This window comes from Pseudopodoces humilis, chromosome 3 (assembly GCF_049639895.1).
Source record: "Pseudopodoces humilis isolate 2021_Gansu_Grassland_sample_001 chromosome 3, ASM4963989v1, whole genome shotgun sequence".
Taxonomy (NCBI): Eukaryota; Metazoa; Chordata; class Aves; order Passeriformes; family Paridae; genus Pseudopodoces; species Pseudopodoces humilis.
The window spans coordinates 93,723,937-93,744,265 of NC_142202.1; positions in this window are offsets into that span (position 1 = coordinate 93,723,937).

Genomic DNA, 20,329 nt, shown 5'->3' on the forward strand with positions numbered 1-20,329 from the left:
GGTGGCAACATGACCTAGAGGCCAGGATGTGCCCCAGTGGTCTGTTTTAGGGTTGTTGCTGGCTGTGGGAGGAAGGAAGTATCCCCTGCAAAGGATATCCTAATACTATGATTGGAAGAAACAAATCAAGACATAAGGATTAACCCACCGAACCAAGCTATGACACCGTTATTTTCGTGGAATAAATTACTCAGTGATTAATATAGGCCTTAAAATTATTTACTTCAGTCCTCTGAGTAACACAGATCAATGGACATCCATTATTTAATTTGCTTCAAGTCCAATAGATGTTGCTGAATTAAAGCATATCTACCAAATAAAAAAACCAATGTTGATTTAATCCTTTTCAGTGATGAGCAACCCTTGATAGATTATTTCAAGAGTTAATATGTACACAGATAACTACTGAGAGCATTATTTATGGTCTGAATTGGTTTAACTTCATCTTCCAGTCACTGAATCTCATTATACCTTCAACAGCTAGATTTGGCATTTATAAATTGTGATCAAGGAGCCTTTAATCTTTTATCATTTAAATGAACAAGCTTTTAGGATGATTAAGAAATCTATAAAAAGTTTTGTAGTTTTAATCCATAACTTTTTTGAATCTTTATTTGTTTGGAAACAGTATTCTAGTAGTTGTTTCAACATCAACGTATAGGAAAATACTATGAAAGTATTGCATCTCTTTTCTAGCCCTGTGTTCATACAGAAAGACTGCCAGAATGATCTCCAGATTTCTTTCTACATTTCTTTTCCCTAAACACTACTGTGGAGGTGTGTTCTTTGTGCCTGAAGTCATGGTCTTACTTATGACCAGGGCAAGTGAGCACCCTTTTCTGTGGTCAAACTCTTGATCTCCCACTAAATCACTGTGTGACTGCTCATGTATCCCCATGGCATCTCCATTGGACTCATAGGTAGGTGTTAAGCCTCTTCACAGAAACACAGTTTTTAGCAGAGATGCTGTAGCTGAGAAGTAATAGATTTTTAAACAGCTCTAACTGTAATTTTCTTTGTTATTTCTGCTCAGTCTGTTTTTGAAGGACAAGGCAGTGAACTTAAAACATTATTGAAGGACCTTTGGTCTTACTTATCTACATGAAAACAGGCTGTAGAATGTAAGCATTTTTAAAGAAAATAGTTTTTATATATGCATATATTTTAAAACAAAGTTATTCAACTGCAGTTGTTAGTACTTTTGTACTGTCAACACTTTTGGCCAAGAAAACATGGCATAGCTATTCTATTGAAAAGGACAGTTGTTTTAAAAAACTTTCTTTTGTAACATATTAGCTGAAAATGTTCAGGGGGTTGTTGTTTTGTTTTGTTTTATTTTTTTTTTTTTCAGAAAAGCAGCTCATAGACAGATGTTAGGTTAATGAAGCTGAAGAAATGACAAAAATAAGTGTGATGTGATATTGCCAGATCCATACCAAAATATCTGAGCAGGGATGCTATATGAGCAGCTGGGGAGAGCTGACAAAATGTGAAGCAGACTACTCATCCCAGTACAGTATGAACCTTGTTCAGAAGGTTCTAGGCAGGAATGGAGGGACATTTAGAAATCACATGATTATTAATATTCATTGGAAATCACAATTAAATTGACAGTAAGACAATTAGGTGGGTCATGAGGGTCTTCAGCTGACCAACACCAGATTTCCATAGACTCACATGGATGTCAGCCTTCTACAGTGCAGCAGCCGCTCCACAGAAAACATTCATCCTGCAATAAACCTGTCCTAGCTGTGGCTGAAAAATGATTTCTCAACAGAAGGGACAGCTAATCTGCTACCACAAAGGCATCCTAATGTGTCCCTTTGCAGTGTCAGCAGCTGTTTGCCCAGGAAGAAGGCATTGGGAGTGTGCTTGTCTGTGCGTGAGGAGGGCACTGACAACGATCGGTGTCATCAAGCTTGTCTAATAAATACTCCTGTCATGTCTACTCCTGTCTTCCATTTTGCAATATCCTTAGGCTCAATTCTCAAATCCCTCTCACCTCGCTTCAGTGTCTATTTTCCCCTCTCTCCTACTATTGCAAAGTAAGACATCCTCAACCTCTTTTCCCTACCAAAACAATACTCCAGTCTGTACCTCTTTCTCTTCCCCATCCCTAAATCTCTCTTCTGCCAAACTACCAAACTTTTCTCTTACAAGGCCCTTTATCCAAAATCATGTGGTCTATCTCTCAGCATCGTCCTGCCTCAGTATTTTAATCCTTCTAGCTGATATTCCTTTCCTATGGTTTGTCTTGTTCACACTTAACAGGTCATGTTTCTGTAAGACTACTTTAAAAGATGGAGGGAGAGTGGCTTAAAGATTGACTTCTCAGAGACAATGACAGCTCTGTTTGTGGCATGTTTGTTTTCCTGCTGACAAGATAACAGCTTGAGATGGTTTGATTTTCAGTTAAATCTTGTGTGTTCTAAAATTAATGCATAAAAGATCTCTTTCTTCACACAAAGAACAAAATTTAGGCAAGACAACAAGGGAGATCTCACTTACTTCTTTCTTAGCATTTCTCAGCAGCTAAGTGATGTTTCTCCAGGGACTGGCAACCGTGGAGAAACAAATGGCTTGGTGCCTTAGCTGCTTTTAGCCCAGACCTCTTACCAGGTGCACAGCAGAATGGCAAAAACTGATCAAAAGCTAATTCAGCAGAAGTGCCTAAATTCAGGAAGATATATGGAACTGACCCATGTATGCCCATAATCATAAAAACATTTATGTGCTTTTACGAGTTTTACGAGCTAGTCTGCAATGGTATCATTAAGCACCATCTGAGTACTGTGAAGGCTGTGCCACAGATGATGTAAATCACTGTCTAAATCACACTTTTCATAACTGCCTGACATAGAGGACAGAAAATACACCCTGTGAAATCCAAGGACATTTTGGATTGGAGAGTATATAAAATACAAGTATTTCTCTGCATGAAAACCAGTGTCAGTATTTGAGGAGATTATACTGAGAGAACAGAGGTAGTGAGCAGAGCCCAGAGAATTTGGCAGGGTCAGACAAACATTCCTCTTCAGTATATTAAAAGACACTGCAGAGGAGAAACATGGGGAAGAAAGGAGAGAGTTGACAAAAGTGATTCTGGAAAAAAAAAACCCTCATATGTGTTTTGGGTGTAATAAATATAAATTTTAAATATGTGAGCAATATTTATTGGGGACAGCCTCATTGCAGAGATTTGTGGTATTTAATGTTTCTATTTCTAATGGAGAAGAAACACTAGAAAAGTATCAGAAAGAACAAAAAGTAAGAACAGAGGTTTCCTTGTTGAGTTAGGAGCAGTTTCTATATATGAAACTTGTTTGGCCATATAAAACCTGCCAGTTGGGAGAAAACAAGTGAAAAATTATTTTAGAACAAAAATTTCACACCTTTATCAGTGTTGTACTTTGATGCCTTGTTACATAATCTAGCTCTCATATAGTTAAAAACAGAGATTATGTTCATTAATATGTTTTAAAGGAGCCTCACCTTAAGGAAACTTGATTTTCAGTTTCTTTGTTGTGATTCAGTAATTGTGCAAAATAAGATAATATTCCAAAATATTTATTTATGAAGGTTGGAGGACTGCTTAGGCTCGGTGAAAGATCTATTTGCCAGCCACTTATTTTTCTACCATGGGTTTCCTTAATACCTCTTAGCTGTTTTCTTTATGTGTTCATTTTAGTAAGTGTATTTTAAATTAGGCATCAGCTATGTATTAGAGGGTTGCTTTGATACAAAGGCATGGTTTGTCTCACCTAAATGAAAACTTTTTTCAAGTTCTTTTCAACACTGCAGAATTTTTGTTGAATGTATGTATGCATATATAAATTGAAATTATAGAATTTTCCTTAAGCTGAGCCATGGGTGTACACCTAGTATGTGGAAGAACAAGTAGGCATGTGGTTGTGATTTCTCTGATTTGAATACATCCTTCAGGTAACTTATCTATAAAATAAAACAAGGTGCACTTTGAATTTTTACCATATTTAGGAAAATTCTGTTGGAGAAAAATGTCACAAATATTCAGAGGTCGTCTCTGCCTTTAGGCAACAGGGAAGCAGAGGAGAAAAGGAGAAAAGAAATCCTAGAGGTCTTCAGAAAGGATGTTTGTTTGGTGCATAGCTCAGCCTTACACTGTATGGTCTCAGTTTCCCTCTAGTCAATGGAAAGTAAACATGTTTTCTAGGGAATATTTCTTGACAGCTGAGCTCTGTGTGATCTGGGACCCAAAGGACATCAATGACCTGGTCATCATCTTCTAGGACCATACGTGTGCTGATGACTCGGCTGTTGGGAACAGGAACCTAGTGCTCAGCAGTCAGAAGGTGCTGCTGCAGTCAGGGTAGGTCAGCTGCACGCGAGGCAGGGAGCCACGCTGGCTGCGGGTCGGGCAGCCCTGCACAGGACAAGCATGCTTTTGGGAGCAATTGGGCTCCTTGGCAATTGCACAGTTTGCTGCACAAGATCTGAGGCAAGGCAGTACCAGTCAGGCTTTGATGAGAGGGCCAGCAATCAACATGTGCCTGCCAACCCCTGGGAGCCGGCCAGCTAGGATTGTTTCTTTCTGGCTTATCAGTCCCATGCACCCCCATGTCTCTCAGAGGCAGCCCAAGAAGGGTTGCTAACACAGAATAAATGTGATACTGGCAGGAAGATTCAACACAGGTCACAGTATAGCAGGCATATCAGTTTGCATTGAAAGTGTGCTGGCTGCTACTTCAGTGAGCTCTGTCAGCCCACCTGTTACAGAAGGAGAACAATAGTGTTTGCAGAGAGGAGACACCTCTACACAGACTTCCATCTATCACAACACATGTGATCTCTACAGTTCCCTCATGTGTTTGCACTGTCTCTGAGAACCACACCAGACAATGATTCACTACATCTGCCATTGCACCCTCTCATCCCATCTTCCTGAATAACCACTTTAGGTCTGAGGGTGCATTTCTGACCCCAAGTTAAGAATATTCTGTATTTCTTTTTTTTTTTTTTTTTTTTTTTTTCCCTCTGCTCTCCACAAATAATCTGGCATCACACTAGGGGGGAAAACGACTCTTCGCATGGGTGTTGTAAGAGACAGAGCAGATTCTGTGTAAAGATGAAAATACCAGAGGGATACTGAAGGCAGGACAGGAGCAGAACATCTGAACAGGTTTGAAGAATAGAAAGAGAGGTCCCTCTTACCACCCTCTCTCAGGACGTTGGGATTTCAGTCAATTTCTGAAACGGTTCAGAAATTGAAACAGAACTGAACAGTTCTGAAACTGCTTTACTAATGCAGATTGAGAGACAGAATGAAGACAAATGTCTCCTGCATCCAGCAGTCCAGATAGCTATTTACCCATGGTAACAGCCCATAGCCACCGAGCATCCTCAGTAGCCCACCGTGGCTGCTCAGACTGGCTGGGAGTGTATGAAAACACATCAGCTGCAGAGCTAATGGAGTTGGCACTTCATCAGCTGCCTGGAATTCTCCATGCTCTTGTCAAAGACAGCTTGAAGCAGCAGCTGGTTCTTAATCTACTTAGATCAGACCATTAGAGACCGAACAAGGAAGCAGCATAGCATTGTACCTCTGATGTAGGAGTCAAAAAATTAGCTTATTCTCTCTCACTTTCTTTATCCACACTCCTTTCTGCCTTCAGTAAAGAGTACTTCTGTGGAGGGGAGCAAGGGAAATGGATACCCAGCATTGCTCCATCCTGCCAGGCTCCAGCCTTGCGGCTGCCAGGGCCCCAGGAGACCTTAACCCTGCTCAGCTTTGTGGGAGATGCAGATTATCACAGATGCCTTCATAGTGCTCAGCATTTGTGCCCCTCAGTGGAACAGGGTCCAACATCAGCAATGTATGCCTGAATCACAGGCTTCTGATCAGCCTTTTGTAATTTCAAGGGGCATTTATTGTCCCATAGCTCCTATCCATATGCACGGAGGCAATGTACACAGGCACTCACTGCTGAAGCTTCGGAATTCAGTCTTCACTGGGAAGGAAACAGATCCAGTTAATATTTATTTTTCCACATATCTGTTTACTTTCTTTAATTAAAATAAAGGATTACTCACAAAAACTAATGCAGCAGCTCTAAATAAATCAAATTAAACTCTTTCAGAAATTAAGGCCTGAAGAAAGGCAACATCTACTTCATCACACATTCACAGTCTGAACACTTGCATAGAGGCATATCTTGCAACTATTCCAAGGGCTTCCCTAACAAAACAAAGCGGGGGATAGCACGGCTCCAGGAAGCATTACCTTCCTGGTAATGAAGAGGCTGTGCTCCCAGGGGAAGGTATGACTAGTTGGGTGCAATTTTAGTTATACACTCTCTCTCTTTAGTTCTCTCTCCACCCTGTGGCTGTATTTGGCTTTACAGACTATTTCCTGAGCAGCCAGGGACCTGTGGCAGCATATTCACGTGCCTTTTCCAGGGCTGTAAGGCCAACTGTATTGTTTGCTTGTAGCTGTGTCTCCATCTGGGGTAGGAGGTGTTCACAGGTATCGGTCAGGGAATGTATTTGGGGGTCTCATCCTCATTTTTAATGCCCACGTCTGGTTTGAGGCAGGGACGGGAGATGCAGCTTTGCCTGACTGGGAGACACACCACCAGCGGGTGGCACAGGGTTTGTCGAGCCCTGGATGGCTCTGGGGAACGAGCAACCTTATGCCACTTAAAGGTTGATGTAATGTTACCTGGGAAAGGCTGGCCTGTAAAAAGGATTTTGCAATTTCCTGGTTTAGTTCCTCATCTTCAAATTTACAACTTTAAATGGTCTAAGAGTGGCCTATAAGAAATACTACAATAAATCCCCAAAATAATAGTCACCCTACTATTCTTATCTACTGACAGGTTATGTCTGATTTATAATTATTATAAATAAGGTCAAGCACAGAATAGGACTGACTTCTATAATAAGAGCTCCACTATAAAAAATTTCAGTAGCTTTATAGTTGACTCTGTAAAACTCAGTAATTAAGATTGAAACTCTCCTGAGGACTGAATTACCAAGGAAACTCACCTGAGTTTCAGAGCTCAGAAATTTACTGCTCAGAAAGGGTTTGGGTGCCGGTTCCAACAATAATTTTACTAATAAGACATGTCTTGCTGTGTCTCACTAACGATTAAAAAAAACATCAGAGTGGCATTACAGTACATCACAGCAAGAGAAGTGAAAGAGTAAATAAATGAATGAGATTTTGTCTTCTGGACGGAAACTTGGCCACAGCATTCTGTGTGTAAAGATCCGACACATTTTGAACAACCTTTCATGGGGTTTGCCACTCATTGGCAAATTCTCCTTGCCCTAAATTCTCATTGGGGAAACAGCGTATGGCCGTGACTCCACAGCCGCAGGTCCTCAGCCGAGGGAACCTGCGAAGAGCTTGTGGTGCACCCACCAGCCCTGGCACGGCAGAGCCCAGGTCGCTTTCTTGAAGAGCTCAACTGCGCTCCCAGCTTTACCTGGTTTCCTTTTCATTTATTATTGATTTGAAACCACACAAACAAACATAACCCCCACTCACATTTTCTGCGATAAAAAAAAACAACATCCAAGACCTGCAGCTTTCCCGTGCCTCTCTCCGCCGGGCGCGGAGCTGGCTCCGAGCCGCCCCCTGCCCGCCCGTGGCTGCGGCTCTGCTGCCACCTGGCGCGGGCACCGGCACCGGCACCGGGACCGGCACCGGCACCGGGACCGGCACCGGCACCGGCACCGGGACCGGCACCGGCACCGGGAGTGTCTGCCGAGAGTGCGCCGGGAGGGACGGGCACACAGTGCTGGAACCGGGCAGGGTCCGTCTCGCCCGGTCTCGTCCCTGTCTCAGCGCCTTTTCCAGCCCGGCAGAAGGTCACGGCGGTGTCACCAGGCGGCCAGAAACCGCTCGGTTTGAAGCTCAGGGTCCTGAAGGCTCCGCTTTCCGCAGCGGTGCTGGTGCCCATGCGGGGCTGCGGCTGGGCGGAGTGTGGAGATGACGCCCCCGCTGCGGGTTTGAGCATTAATCCTGGTTACAAAGGCAGGGAACGGAGCACTCACCCCCGGAGCAGGAGCAAACAGCGGGCTGTTGGTTACCGCTTCCAGAATGACAACACCCCCAAATGGGGAAGCAGGAACATTGTTCCTTACTGGTACGCAGGCTCCTTACAAGGCTCTCCATCACCTCCCACGGCCGTGCTGGCTCACAGTTGGATGTGGAAGCTCCAGACGGCGGTATTGCCAGCTGCATCACGTCCCGCCCGTGTCCCCGCCCGTGTCCCCCATCTCCCCCCGGCTGCGGGACCGCTGAGCCCCGCTGGGGACACGCCGCTGCTGCCCGTCCTAGGCAGCGGGGGCTGATCTTCCACCGGCTCAGCCGGGAACGATCCATGGACCCCAATTCCAAGGAAATAGACAGCTGCTGTCGTGAAATCAGAACTTACTCGGAAAGCACGGTATCAGGCACACGGATATTTAGAGAGATCCTGTCAAAAAGGGGCACAGCTCCTCACCTGCAGAACGACTCCTCAGAGCAAATGGTTGCAGTGGCACTGCTTCTTTGCATCACTACTACACTTTCCAAATACATTACTATTAACAAGTATTTTTTTTCCCCATTTAAATTTAACCCAGTGCTAGAAATCATACAAGAATGGCAGATGAAGGGGGAACTTCCCTTGAAGAGAAATAAAGAAGATACAACAGCCAGAAGGCTGGTGTGGGACAGGCATGACACAAAACTGCAGAACTGAAATTACTGTTTTAATTAAATAAATAAGCTTTTTAAGCAAACAGTTACTTAAACATCTTTAATGTTTATTTGTTCATAGAATGAAATGAGATTTGAAACTCCTAAGAAGCCCCTAAAATCTTGCCATTTATCCCACATGCCTGAGGCTACAGCATGCCCAGTGAGTGGCTGTCAGTCTTGTGGGTTTAGCAGTGATAAATATAAAGGCCCCAGCTTTCATTTATATTATAATACCTTATTAGTGTGAAGAGGTCATAAAGTGAATTCTGCTTCTTTTCAAGATTCAGGAGCATAAAAAATAGCGAAGCAGACAGATGGGAACATGGCAATTGTCTCCCTGATTTCTGAAAAGAAACATAAAATTGAGGAGAAGAAAAAGGTAGATTTGCTGAATTCTGAGCATTATGCTTGAAGCAAGTACAATGCTGTATTTACTCAGAGCATTTAAGGGGAGATGGTATCACTAGAGCATGTAATCCAGCCTCCTGCGCATCACAAGCCATTAACATTCACTCAGTCATTCCTTTATCAGGATTCATGAGTTTGACTAATGCTTATTTTCAGAAATCCAGTTATTGTGTTTTTGAAGGCCAAAGAAATGAATTTGCTGCTTTTATTAGCAGCTTGTTCCAGTGACTAATCTCAGTCTTAAAATGCAGGCCTTCTCAGGAGTTTGAAGTAGTCTAGCTTCCCCTTATGCACTGCCTGTTGTACTTTTCCTTGCTAGGCTAAAAAGCCTATTAATTCCCAGTACTTCCTCCATGGAAAATACTGATATTTTGAAATGAGATGACATTTTAGATTTTTTGAGGTTGGAGTAGGGTAGGCTGGGTGGGTTTTTTTTATAAACTAAACAGATTATTTTTGTACTCACCTGTTAGACATTTTCTGAAGCTTAATGCAACTTTCATGACTCTAAATTTGGGGGTGTTTTTGAAAGTCTATATATGAAGTAGAAGTTCTACATCAAAAATATCAGGTAAGGGGGGTTTTAAGCATAATTAGAGCTGAACTTACTTTCTTAGCTGTTTTACATGTAAATGAAGCAAGAGCTTGTTTGAAGTTTATTTTTCTGTTCATAATTTTTTTTCATTCCATCAGAATTTTCTGATTTGTAGGTGTTGAGATGACTTGCAAAACTGGACTATTTTAGGGAGAAGTAATTAAGGGATTGGACAATTCACTGTGGAATGTCTTTTAAAGTTTTTTTTTTTTGGTTGCTCAATTTCTTTTCATTCTTTCTGGTGCAGACAGCATTTATCCAGATAAAGCAGTAGTAATATTAATAGCAGCAGAGCAACATTAATCCAACGTGGTGCAAGAGAAGTCTACTAGAAGGAAACTGCAGTGAAAATGTTATGGAAGATAACATCTACAGAGGAGAGGAATATCCTTTATCCTCTCTGCTCTCAACCAGGATGTGACTGGTACCCTGGCTACTCCATTCTGACTGACTAGCTATGCCCCACCAGTTAGTATCAGACTCTGGTAAGTGATCCTTTATGAGCTCTCTGAAAATCCATTTGTAGTTAATAAAATTAAATTGTAAACTGACCTGTGTCTTTTCTCTAGGTGGATAAACACAGGAGATACTTAATATCTCAAGAGTAGGAACAGCAGATTTTTCCATCCACAAATATACTAAATGATGTTCTCATTAGAGAAAAGTTGCTGAGCATAGACTGAGCCCAGCCAGGTGCAAAGTAGCCTTCAATGAGTCTTCTGCTTGGTCATTGCCAATGGTAGTGGACCAGAGCAGGGAAGAGGGGAAATCACAGTCTTGGAGAAGGTATTTTCTCATGTCAGTTTTCACGTTGTGACAGTTCATCTTGATATTTATGACGAATTTTCATTTTCAAATTGTACTTTTCTATTTCCATCTGAAATTAATAGGGTTCCTTTTCGCCTCCAGTCTACAGAAATACGTTCCGAACCCTCGTGCAGTCCTTCTGTACAAAGGACAATTTGTTCACTAGAGCAAAGTAAATGATTTCTATCCCATGACCTCTCATTAACTCAGCTTTTTCTACCAATGGTATCAGACAGTACTGGGGTGTTGATTGCTGCAGCTATTAAAAGTTCCCTTAATTGCTAAATTTCAGGGTAGTTCAAAGGTAAACCCATATGGGCTGGATGGAATTGTCACTTAGACACTCCTTTTAAAATCACTATTTGAACAGAAGCTCAGTCAGGCAAGAGCTGTCTTTCACAGCATTTTTAACTTAGAAGATACAGAGTTATTTATTACTTTCACACAACACTATAATAATTTTATTCTTTTTGGAATTAAAAAAATTGTGTATCCTAAAACAGCAATATCCACCTTATAGACCAAGTCTTACACTGATATTTCGAAACAGAAGAAACTAGGTGGTACCTAACTTAACTTCCACTTAAGATATGCCTTAAATTGTTTTTACTTAGAGGTATAAAGGGAGGTGTTCTGTTTGGTTGATTCAATGGTCTAAATATAGGCAGTCAGAGGACAAACACAGAAAATTCCAATTGTAGATTTAAAGTTTGAGTGCTGTTCATGAATCCACAAGGATAAGCTCAGGCCACTAAAGGAAGGGACAAGGTTACTCAAGCATGAGTACAGAGTCAACAGCAGGAACTTTTCTAAGACTTGGTATACCTGTCTTGACTTATGTTCAATGAACGTACTTCTGGTCCTCCCTGGCATACTATGGCTCTTTATGCATTATTGAAATGAAAATTACATCTGCAGTATTTTGTAGTGAGTTTGATTTGTTGGTTTATTTTTAAAGCATTAACAAGATCTGAATGTTCCCTACAACTCCATTTTAAAAAAATAAATCGAATAAAAAAACCAAAATGAACAAAATATATTATGTGATTCAGCATTCTTGATGTTTTTATTTATTAATTTATGCCTCATTGCTTGTCTTGTGTCTTGTATCACGTCTCCTGGCCATTAATTAGAATTACTGAGGTTCTTTTATGTTCATATGGGTACCTTGTTTAATTTCATTATGTAGTTTTCTCCTTGCTGTGTTATAAATCCCTGCGTTTACTTGTAGTTTCTCACACTTGCATATTATGCGACAGCACTATCAGTGGGAAAATGGAGAGAGGGTGCTGAGAAACCATCCATGAGTGGACTGGGAGCTTGCTCATCCTGCTTCCCAACAGCTCTTTTGGCCTAATATACGCTGTATTCAATCTATTCTTTATGCACTGAGGGACAAGGTGGGGTATTTTTTGCACTCTTGCATTCTGCAAGAGGCTTTTAAAATCTCCCAAACTAAAATCCAGTTTGGTATGTGAAAGGACTAGACCCTTCCATCATTGTTACTGACCCCCATGTGAACTGGTCTCTTAAGAGGGTTGAGATACAGCTGAGTAATGATCTACTGTTTTTTTAGAGGCACTGATGGGGAGTAGCTGAACATTTACTGTTGGCTAGCCCTGAATTCAGTCTGGGCCAGGAAGGATAAGTTCCTATTCCATCCCAGCAGCCAGTCTTGGCCTCCATCAGCACCTTTTTTGCAAGTATTTCTTCCTGTTTCCTAAGGCATCCCTTTCCTACCCCCTGGCTCTTTTCCTGTTCCTCCTCTCCAAGCTTGTTGCCCTCCTCAGTATGAGCTAGATTTCTTGCTCTAGGTAACTTCTTGCTTCCTGAGCACGAGACAGGGGAAAAAAAAATATCCCTGGAGATACTTCCTAGCTTCCAGTGAGCAAAATCTTCTCAGCCCAGTCTCTTCAAAGTTGGAAGAAAAAAGTAGAGGGAAAATCCTGGTCTCCTATACTGTCCGTTAGTAGGCTCTGCATGATTGCTGTGACCTGAAGCTCCCCAAATCCCTCCAGCTTGAGCTGCCATGCACAAATGGATTCTGTTTGGTTTTTTTTTCCACATGACTCATGCAGAGCTGAGCTTTACTCTAGACATACCATGGAGTTCGTCAGTGCTATCATGCTGGTGAAATTAGTATTTTTTTAAATACAAACAAAAATCATTTTCTTCCTAGCCCCACTTAGAGAAATACATTCTTATGCCTACAAATGTTCTGCCAGATAATTTCATGAGATGCTGACCAATGGCATGGAAAATTTGAGACTAAAGTTCATTAATGACAAGTACTGGTGTAAAGGAATTTATCATCTATACACATGTGTGCATGTGTTGGGAACACAGATGCAAGCTGGTTGTTTATAGTTATAGCAGATGAAGCCAAAGGGAAGAAATTAAATTGAAATTAAAATTAAATAAATTGAATTAATCAAGTTTTTTGAATAGTACAAGCATAGTGCAAGGAAACATTTGTAGAACTATATGATAATCCCTCAAATTCTCTGAAAAAAAAAAAATTAATCATTACCGTTGAAGAAAGTTCTTGAATTTGGTACTTACACCAACTGCTGATATATTGGTTTAATGCCTTTTTTCTGTAAGGTCTGTCTACCGAAAAACATTCCATTATTTCAGCAGCATACATTGATGGCCCAGACGTACCAGCGCAGTCCCAAATGTACTTTCCTTCTCATCTCATTTATAGGAGCCATAGTTCCCATTGCACCTGCCCTGCAGGTGCAGATGTTTCCAATCATGTGGTGTAATGTATCTTGTCAGGCAATGGATGCTCAGCCTCAAAGGTTATGAAGACCTGAATTTTTTTCCCCCGCATCACTGCAACATGCTGACAACATCTGGAACAAAACCCCTGTGGCAGAGGGACAAAGCTGGGGCCAAAGTAATCTTGGCTGAGAAGAAACAGGCACTGAAAATAGACCTGATGACTCCACAGTCTGATCACACTTTGCCTTTGAGAAAGCATTTCAACTCCAACCTATGCAGACTCCCTTCATAAACCGTTATTCCCAAATATATCTGTTTGCTGTGATGGAGAGCTGTGATTCCAGAGAGAGAAATGCATTACTGCGAATTAAATCTGTTCAGGAGTTTGCTATCACTTTCGGGGAAAATGTGCTCAGATACAGCAATGGGTGGCAGTATAAACTTCTGAAACACGGAGAGCTGTGCTCTGAAGTGCTGGCTGAGCCTGTTGGACATGGCAGCTGCGCTGTGTCCGTGCCAGCAGCCCCCAGTCCAGCTGCGCGGCAGGACACAATGAGAGGGTGCGGCAATTCTGCTGCACGCTGCCTGCCTTTGGAAAGACATCCAGGAGGGCAGGCTGGGAAGGAGATGTGATGTATGCCTCTCATTCCTCACACTTTCCAGACCAGCAAAATGGGACTGCAAAAAGCTTCTTCTGTCCTGTTTGACACAGCCAGAAGGACCTGAATAATTTAGTGCCTCCCCAGACTGTCCCTCCAGACAGTATTCAAAAGTATTCTCTAATCTATTTGTTTCTGTTTCCTTCTTGACAAATAAGGGTGGTAGAACTACATTTAGACCAGTTTTTTATACAGGATATACTGGTTTATTTATTTAAATGTAAGCAACAGTGAGATTCCTTCCAGAATGAGGTAAAATGAAGAAAGTAGGGTCAAAGGGGGCTTATCTTTAACCAACATTATACAAGGAGGGAACTCCCAGGACCCTGGAAAGTGTCTGTTTAGAGCAAAAGCAAATAACACTATAACTTTGGAGATATCCAAAATGGGAGGCACATTAGCAGAGAGAACACAGTGATTTGGTGGGGGTTGAAAGGTCCGTCAGCTCCTCATGATTTCTGAAATTCAGATCTCCCTTGGGTAATGTAAGTTAGTGCAATGAGAATTACAGGAAGTTGAATTCTATTTTGGTCATAATCATCTTTAATTTTTAGCTACTGGAAATGAACTTGTGACTGAAAAGCATCTATTGTTCATTCCTATCCATCTCTTGACATCTCTCACCCACTTCCCCAGGAACAATTTTCCTCATATATTTTACCTTGAAAACTACCCCCTTTCATGAATTGACTGAGAGTTATCACTCAGCTTGTTCCTGAACTCACCTAACCCTTTTTTTTCCTCTGGTAAAAATACAATATTAGCTTCACCAGAAGCTATTAATTTTTCTCCAAAAAGTCAGTAGTCTCAGTATAGCATCTGACACGAGATAACACAACAGATTATCACAGAAGATATTTACAGATATTTAATTTGTGACAATAAAGATAAATACTTAGCAGCTCATGGACCAGCTATTCTGTTTTCCAGAAAAGAAAAGTTGATCCCAGAAAGAAGCCCAGGAAAGGTCACAATCTGTTATGTCTCACAAGGTAAATGCCATCAAAGTGAAACCCATCACAGATGGTAAATGTGCCCCAGAGGCTTCCTACAAGTCTTTCACATGGCCACGAAATGCTGCTGTCTGCTCTTCAGGTCCTCCTGTGCACAAAAACCTCTCCTCTCCTTGTATCATCTCGTTCTCCTGCAGCACAATAAATTCCAGGGAAAACTCTGTAGCCTCTGACTTACAACAGCATTTTTATTGCACTTACCTTACTTTGATATTTGGAGATAAGCAAGCTGGGAAATGACACACAGAGGAGACCTCCTCTCCACACGTGCTATCACAGCTGGTTTACATGCGGTCTTAAGTGACCCTTCTAACTGAATGGATAGAAATTCACATACATCTCCAGGTATTAAGCTTTTTTCCTTCAGTTACTAATTAGAGATGTAAAAGCTGATGGAGGGTTACAGCTTCTTTTTTGTTATTTCAAATGAGGACGCTCTTGTAAAATTTGTACATCCCGTGTCTCAGTATATAAGATGATATAAGTAATGTGTATTTTGGAAAGATTTGAGAGAATGAAGTGAATCTGCTTGGAGGATTAAAAGATCTTGAATTTATTATACACCAATTTGTCTCAAAACAGTAAAACCACCTAATTGAGGCTGAAAAGTGTCTCAATGAATTAGCTCATCTCATGCAGAATCTGTTTGCTTTCTGGCACAATATGCATGCATGCATTTGATTTGAGATCTGGCTGTGGAAGCTGATACATAGTGTGAATTAGCCAAAAAATGCTCTTTCACTGTGAAGGAGAATTATAGTAAAGTCCTATTCCAAATCAGCTAAGGCAATCATGTATTTCTAATAAGCAAAAAAATAAAGAATATAGCACTGACATTGGTTTTGCTCTATAGATTTTCCCTTTCCTCAGCCTTTCTTTTCAGCTTCCTCCTTCTGTGATTTAGATAAGCAAATGGTTTATAATGAGATACAGACATGCACATACCAAACAGAACGTGATTTCTGGCCATTTTAAAAAAAATATATATAAAATTTACAGTTTCTCCTCTTTTATTTCTGTAAGGATAAATATATACATAAATATTATATACACACATATACATATGTATATATATATATATATACATACACAGATATAAAGCCACATAAACTCATACAAATATATAAACATTCATAAAATTCTAAATACCAGATTTTTTTAAGATGTTGTCAATGCTTCATAAATTTATAAATATTTTACAAAATTCACTTTGACATATTTAAACCCCAAAGGATAACATTCATCTGCTTCCCTTACTGTTCAGTCATGATTTATTTCCTATCTGGAAAAACTGATTTATTACCTCTATTATGACTTGGATTATGTCACTTTTTAATACACTGAATTCTTGATTCTTACCGAAGCTAATTTCCTTTTAAGATTTGTCTGAAGCAGTCTATTATAATACACTCCTCCAGGATCTGCATTTAAATTGATTTGTCATTATTTTCCATTCCATTGACCTAAGCCCTGTCCTCCTCAAATATTTCAGTGCCAAGCTCTGCAGCAAGTGTGGTGGTGCTCAGTTGCAAGGAGGAAGCCAAGTATGGCAATGACAGGTGCAGAGTCCTCTGACAAGCAAACTCCTCTGTGTTTTGGATAGCTCTCACCTGTGAAGGTGAGTTAGTGTGGGTCACAAAGGATACATGAGCCACACAATGACCGCAGTGATGTTACTTCTCATGTAGAGCAGAAATTTTCTTCAGATTTTTTTTTTCTTAATTGCAACACCTTGAGCAGCCTAGTGCCTGCTACTAATAAAAAGGGATATGAACCTCATACTGAGAAAAGAACATTGCTGGCTCAGCTGCTATCACCAATTTTCTAGAGTACCCTTTTTTAGTATTAAGGTGTTTTATTCCAGCCCATCTCTGTTCCTTTGTGAGCTGATAACCCCATAACACACAGGAGAAGAAGTAGAGACCCTAAGCACTCACCTCCCCAAGTGCTGAGGCCAGCAGAGGCACTAGCCTCTTGTATCCACCTTCCTGGTCAGCTTCTCCTTCTGGGAGGAGCTGGGGAGCAGCACTGGCAGCTTTGGCAGGTGAACGCCTCTTTCACAGTAGCAAATGGTCAGTTGCTTATAAATAGGAACATCTGTGGAGTGAGATGAGGGTACCAGTGGTCTAGGCACATCCCTTTCAGAGCATTGTGTGCAGCCAGGATGCTGGATGGTGGCTCCTGTGGCTCTTCAGGGAGTTCTGACATGTGGATCACAGCTGCAAAGCCACATTGGATATGTTTGCTACCTTGTCCTTGAGTTAAATAGTTAAACAGGGATTCACTACCCTTATCCAAAGAAACAAAAGCTAGACTTTTCTGCTAATGATGCTAATAACCTCCTTCCAGGGAATGGGGAAGTAATTTCATTAACAGCACATAAGAACTCATTTGATTGAAACAAATCAGTCTTTTTTTGATTCATCTTCTGAACTCTGTTCACTTATGTAATGCTTTCTAAATATTTTGTAATCACTGTTACTGTCTTTCAAATTTTCTCCACTGCTTCTCAATTCCTCCAAAACAGGATTTAAAACTCTAACCAAAACTCAACAGTATTGAACAAAGTGGAACAAGAACCTCTGTAGCACAAAGGAAATGTTCCTACATCCCCAGCATCTGACTTGCCATTTTCTCAATGGCATCTCTGAGTACTCAGCCAGTCAGTGTCACTTTAAGGCATTATGAAATTTTTCTGCCCATCTCACTTGTCAACATTTTGTGTTTGAGTGTTTTCTAGAGATCCAGAGGGTAATTTCTGCCATCTCCGACAGAATGTGGGTGGAAGTGGCTAAGTTGAAGATAGCAAGATTCAGAGTCTGTATCCCACCATTGCCCAGATATGACAGTCTGGTTCCTAAACACAGGCAGACAAGCACACAAAAAGCATCCTGTCCTGTATCCCAGACCTGCTGGGGCTCATACCTGGGACAGGGACAAACACCATCTCCACCCAAGTCTGTTAGAAGTCCTTAGACCCTTGACATAGAGCAAAATGCAGTGCCCATGGAGATTTCTACTGAGCAGCCTGGATGGGGGAGGATGAGCCATGTCTCGGATAACATGAGTTTGATTTTTATTGATCTGAAGACTTCTTCCTTCTATGGGTAATTCGTTTTAGCTTGGCTTGCAATGTCATGTCCAATAATGTGTGCATGCCGCAATTTAAGATTGTGTATACATGGATGATTACACAGCATGATAATTTGTTAAGCCACACTAATTTAATGATATGCTAATACATTCACTATTAGATTTCCTCTTTTCTTAAGAGCATGTCATTTAGCGTGTGTTGATTTAGTAGCAGGTTGACTCTCCTTTAGCTTGCTATCACATTTTTTTGCTCTGCTTTTTCTCAAAAGAATATTCTGTCACACCTGAGTACAACATTTAATATAGCATTCAGTATGTCATTCTTTTGTTTTTTCTTCGCTAAATTCCATCACACTGAGTTTAGAAAGCATGCCTGTTTTCTTGGGATCACTGTCAATTTTGATCACATTCTCTGCAGAACTTGTAACTATTCCCAGGTCAATGAATATAATACTCCCATGTCAATGATGATTTTTTTTAGTAAATCATCAAAATTGGCAAAGAAAATTGCTGAATAGTACTGAGAGCAGGTTAGATTTTTCTCCTTCTCACAATTCAAAAGGCCTTCAGATTTCACAAAAGGTCAAACATGGATATTTAAAATAATATTTTGAGATGCATACAATTTAATTTTAGAAACATTTAATTTAGAGAATATTTTCCTAGTTTTATATGAAAATGGTACACTGGAACTGAATCAAAATCTTCAGTGACATGAAGATCTATCACAGCCTACTCTTTTTACCTAATTCCTTAGGCCATTCATCTTGTTAAAGAGGAAAATTAAATTTGCTGATGTGATAGGATGTTGGCAAACCAGTGTTGCCTAGTTTTTATCACTGTATTATCCTCTAGCTACTTATAAATTGCTTGTTTAAAAAGTTATGGCAAAATTTGTGCAGGGATTGTGTTAGGGCTGCAATGGGTTATGTAAGGTACTTGTCTACATTTCAAAATTTTCACACTTCAGCTGTGCTGCTACAGTTAAAACAATAGCAGCCTTCCATAAACCCACTGCCAGTGTCAGTGCAGTTCAACTGGAATAAATATGTTAATTCCAGAGCATGTACTCTGCACCTGATTATTTGGTTCAGCTATTTAAATAAAATATATCCCATCTATGCCCCAACTTTACTTGACCTCAGTAGTTCATCAGCGATGCCTGTCCTCATTTATACGGGTGTGCCTATAATACTGAGGCTGACATTCAACCATCTGTGAAGCTGTTGTACAAGAAACAGCTTTCTTGTTAGTCCTGAGATCCTTTCCAGATTGCAGGAGGGATCAGCCTATTTTAGGGAACTCATGAAGGCTAAGAGAAGCTAAGAGCTGGAATTTTGGCTAGAAGTGATCCAGGCCTTAGTTGTGATGCAATAGTACAGAACTGCTGTAAGTGGTGCTCCATGTCATAGCATCCAGTGTTAGGACATAGATAAAAACAGCCACTAAGCTGCTTTAATGACTTCTTCCTAAATTTCATTCTCATTAAAATGGCTGATATAGCTGGAAAATTTTGAGCCTTTCACAACAGATATTAAAAATGAAAATTCCTTCACAGAAGCAATGAGCCATCAGAGTATCAAATGTTTAATTTTATTGGTATTATCAAATGTTTAATTTTATTGGTATTACTGTCAAGACCTTTCACAGCCTCTTTGTACACTATCTGTCCATGGTGTACCTAGCACCAGCCATTAAATCAGGAGATGTCATCTTCTACATCCAGGTGGCTCAGGATGCCAAAATTCATCGTGGCTATGATAAATTTTCAAACAAACGTCTTTCTTGAACTCAGCCCCTTCTTGGGAAGACACCCCTTCCACATCATTATTCCCTCTTTTTCTGATGGCTTCAAACCAAATGACAACTGATCAGATGCTGCTCTTCATTTTAATTAATAGCATCTCACTTTTTCCCATCAGTTTCTCTCCTGTGTCTGCCTATATGTTGTTTCTTATCTATTGGATGGGCTGTAAACTCTTTGTGGTCAGAGAAAATGTCCAGTTTGTAAATGTAAAATGTTCAAATCTACAAGTGGTCTCCAGCTTGAGCTCCTAAGCATTACAGAAGTATATATAAAACATGAACAATAAAAATCCAATGATTCAAGCAACTAGGCACCTTTCTATGCCAAATAAATTTATATTTTTCGTATTATTTCAAATACCTCCTTTGTTTAGACTAATATTTGTTTCATGCCTACCATAGCTTTTGTCTAATTGAGAAATGTGGCAAAGTATTGACCACATTTTCTGCTGAGTTGCTAAAGCCATTCCAAGAAGGAAACTTGTCTGCCCTG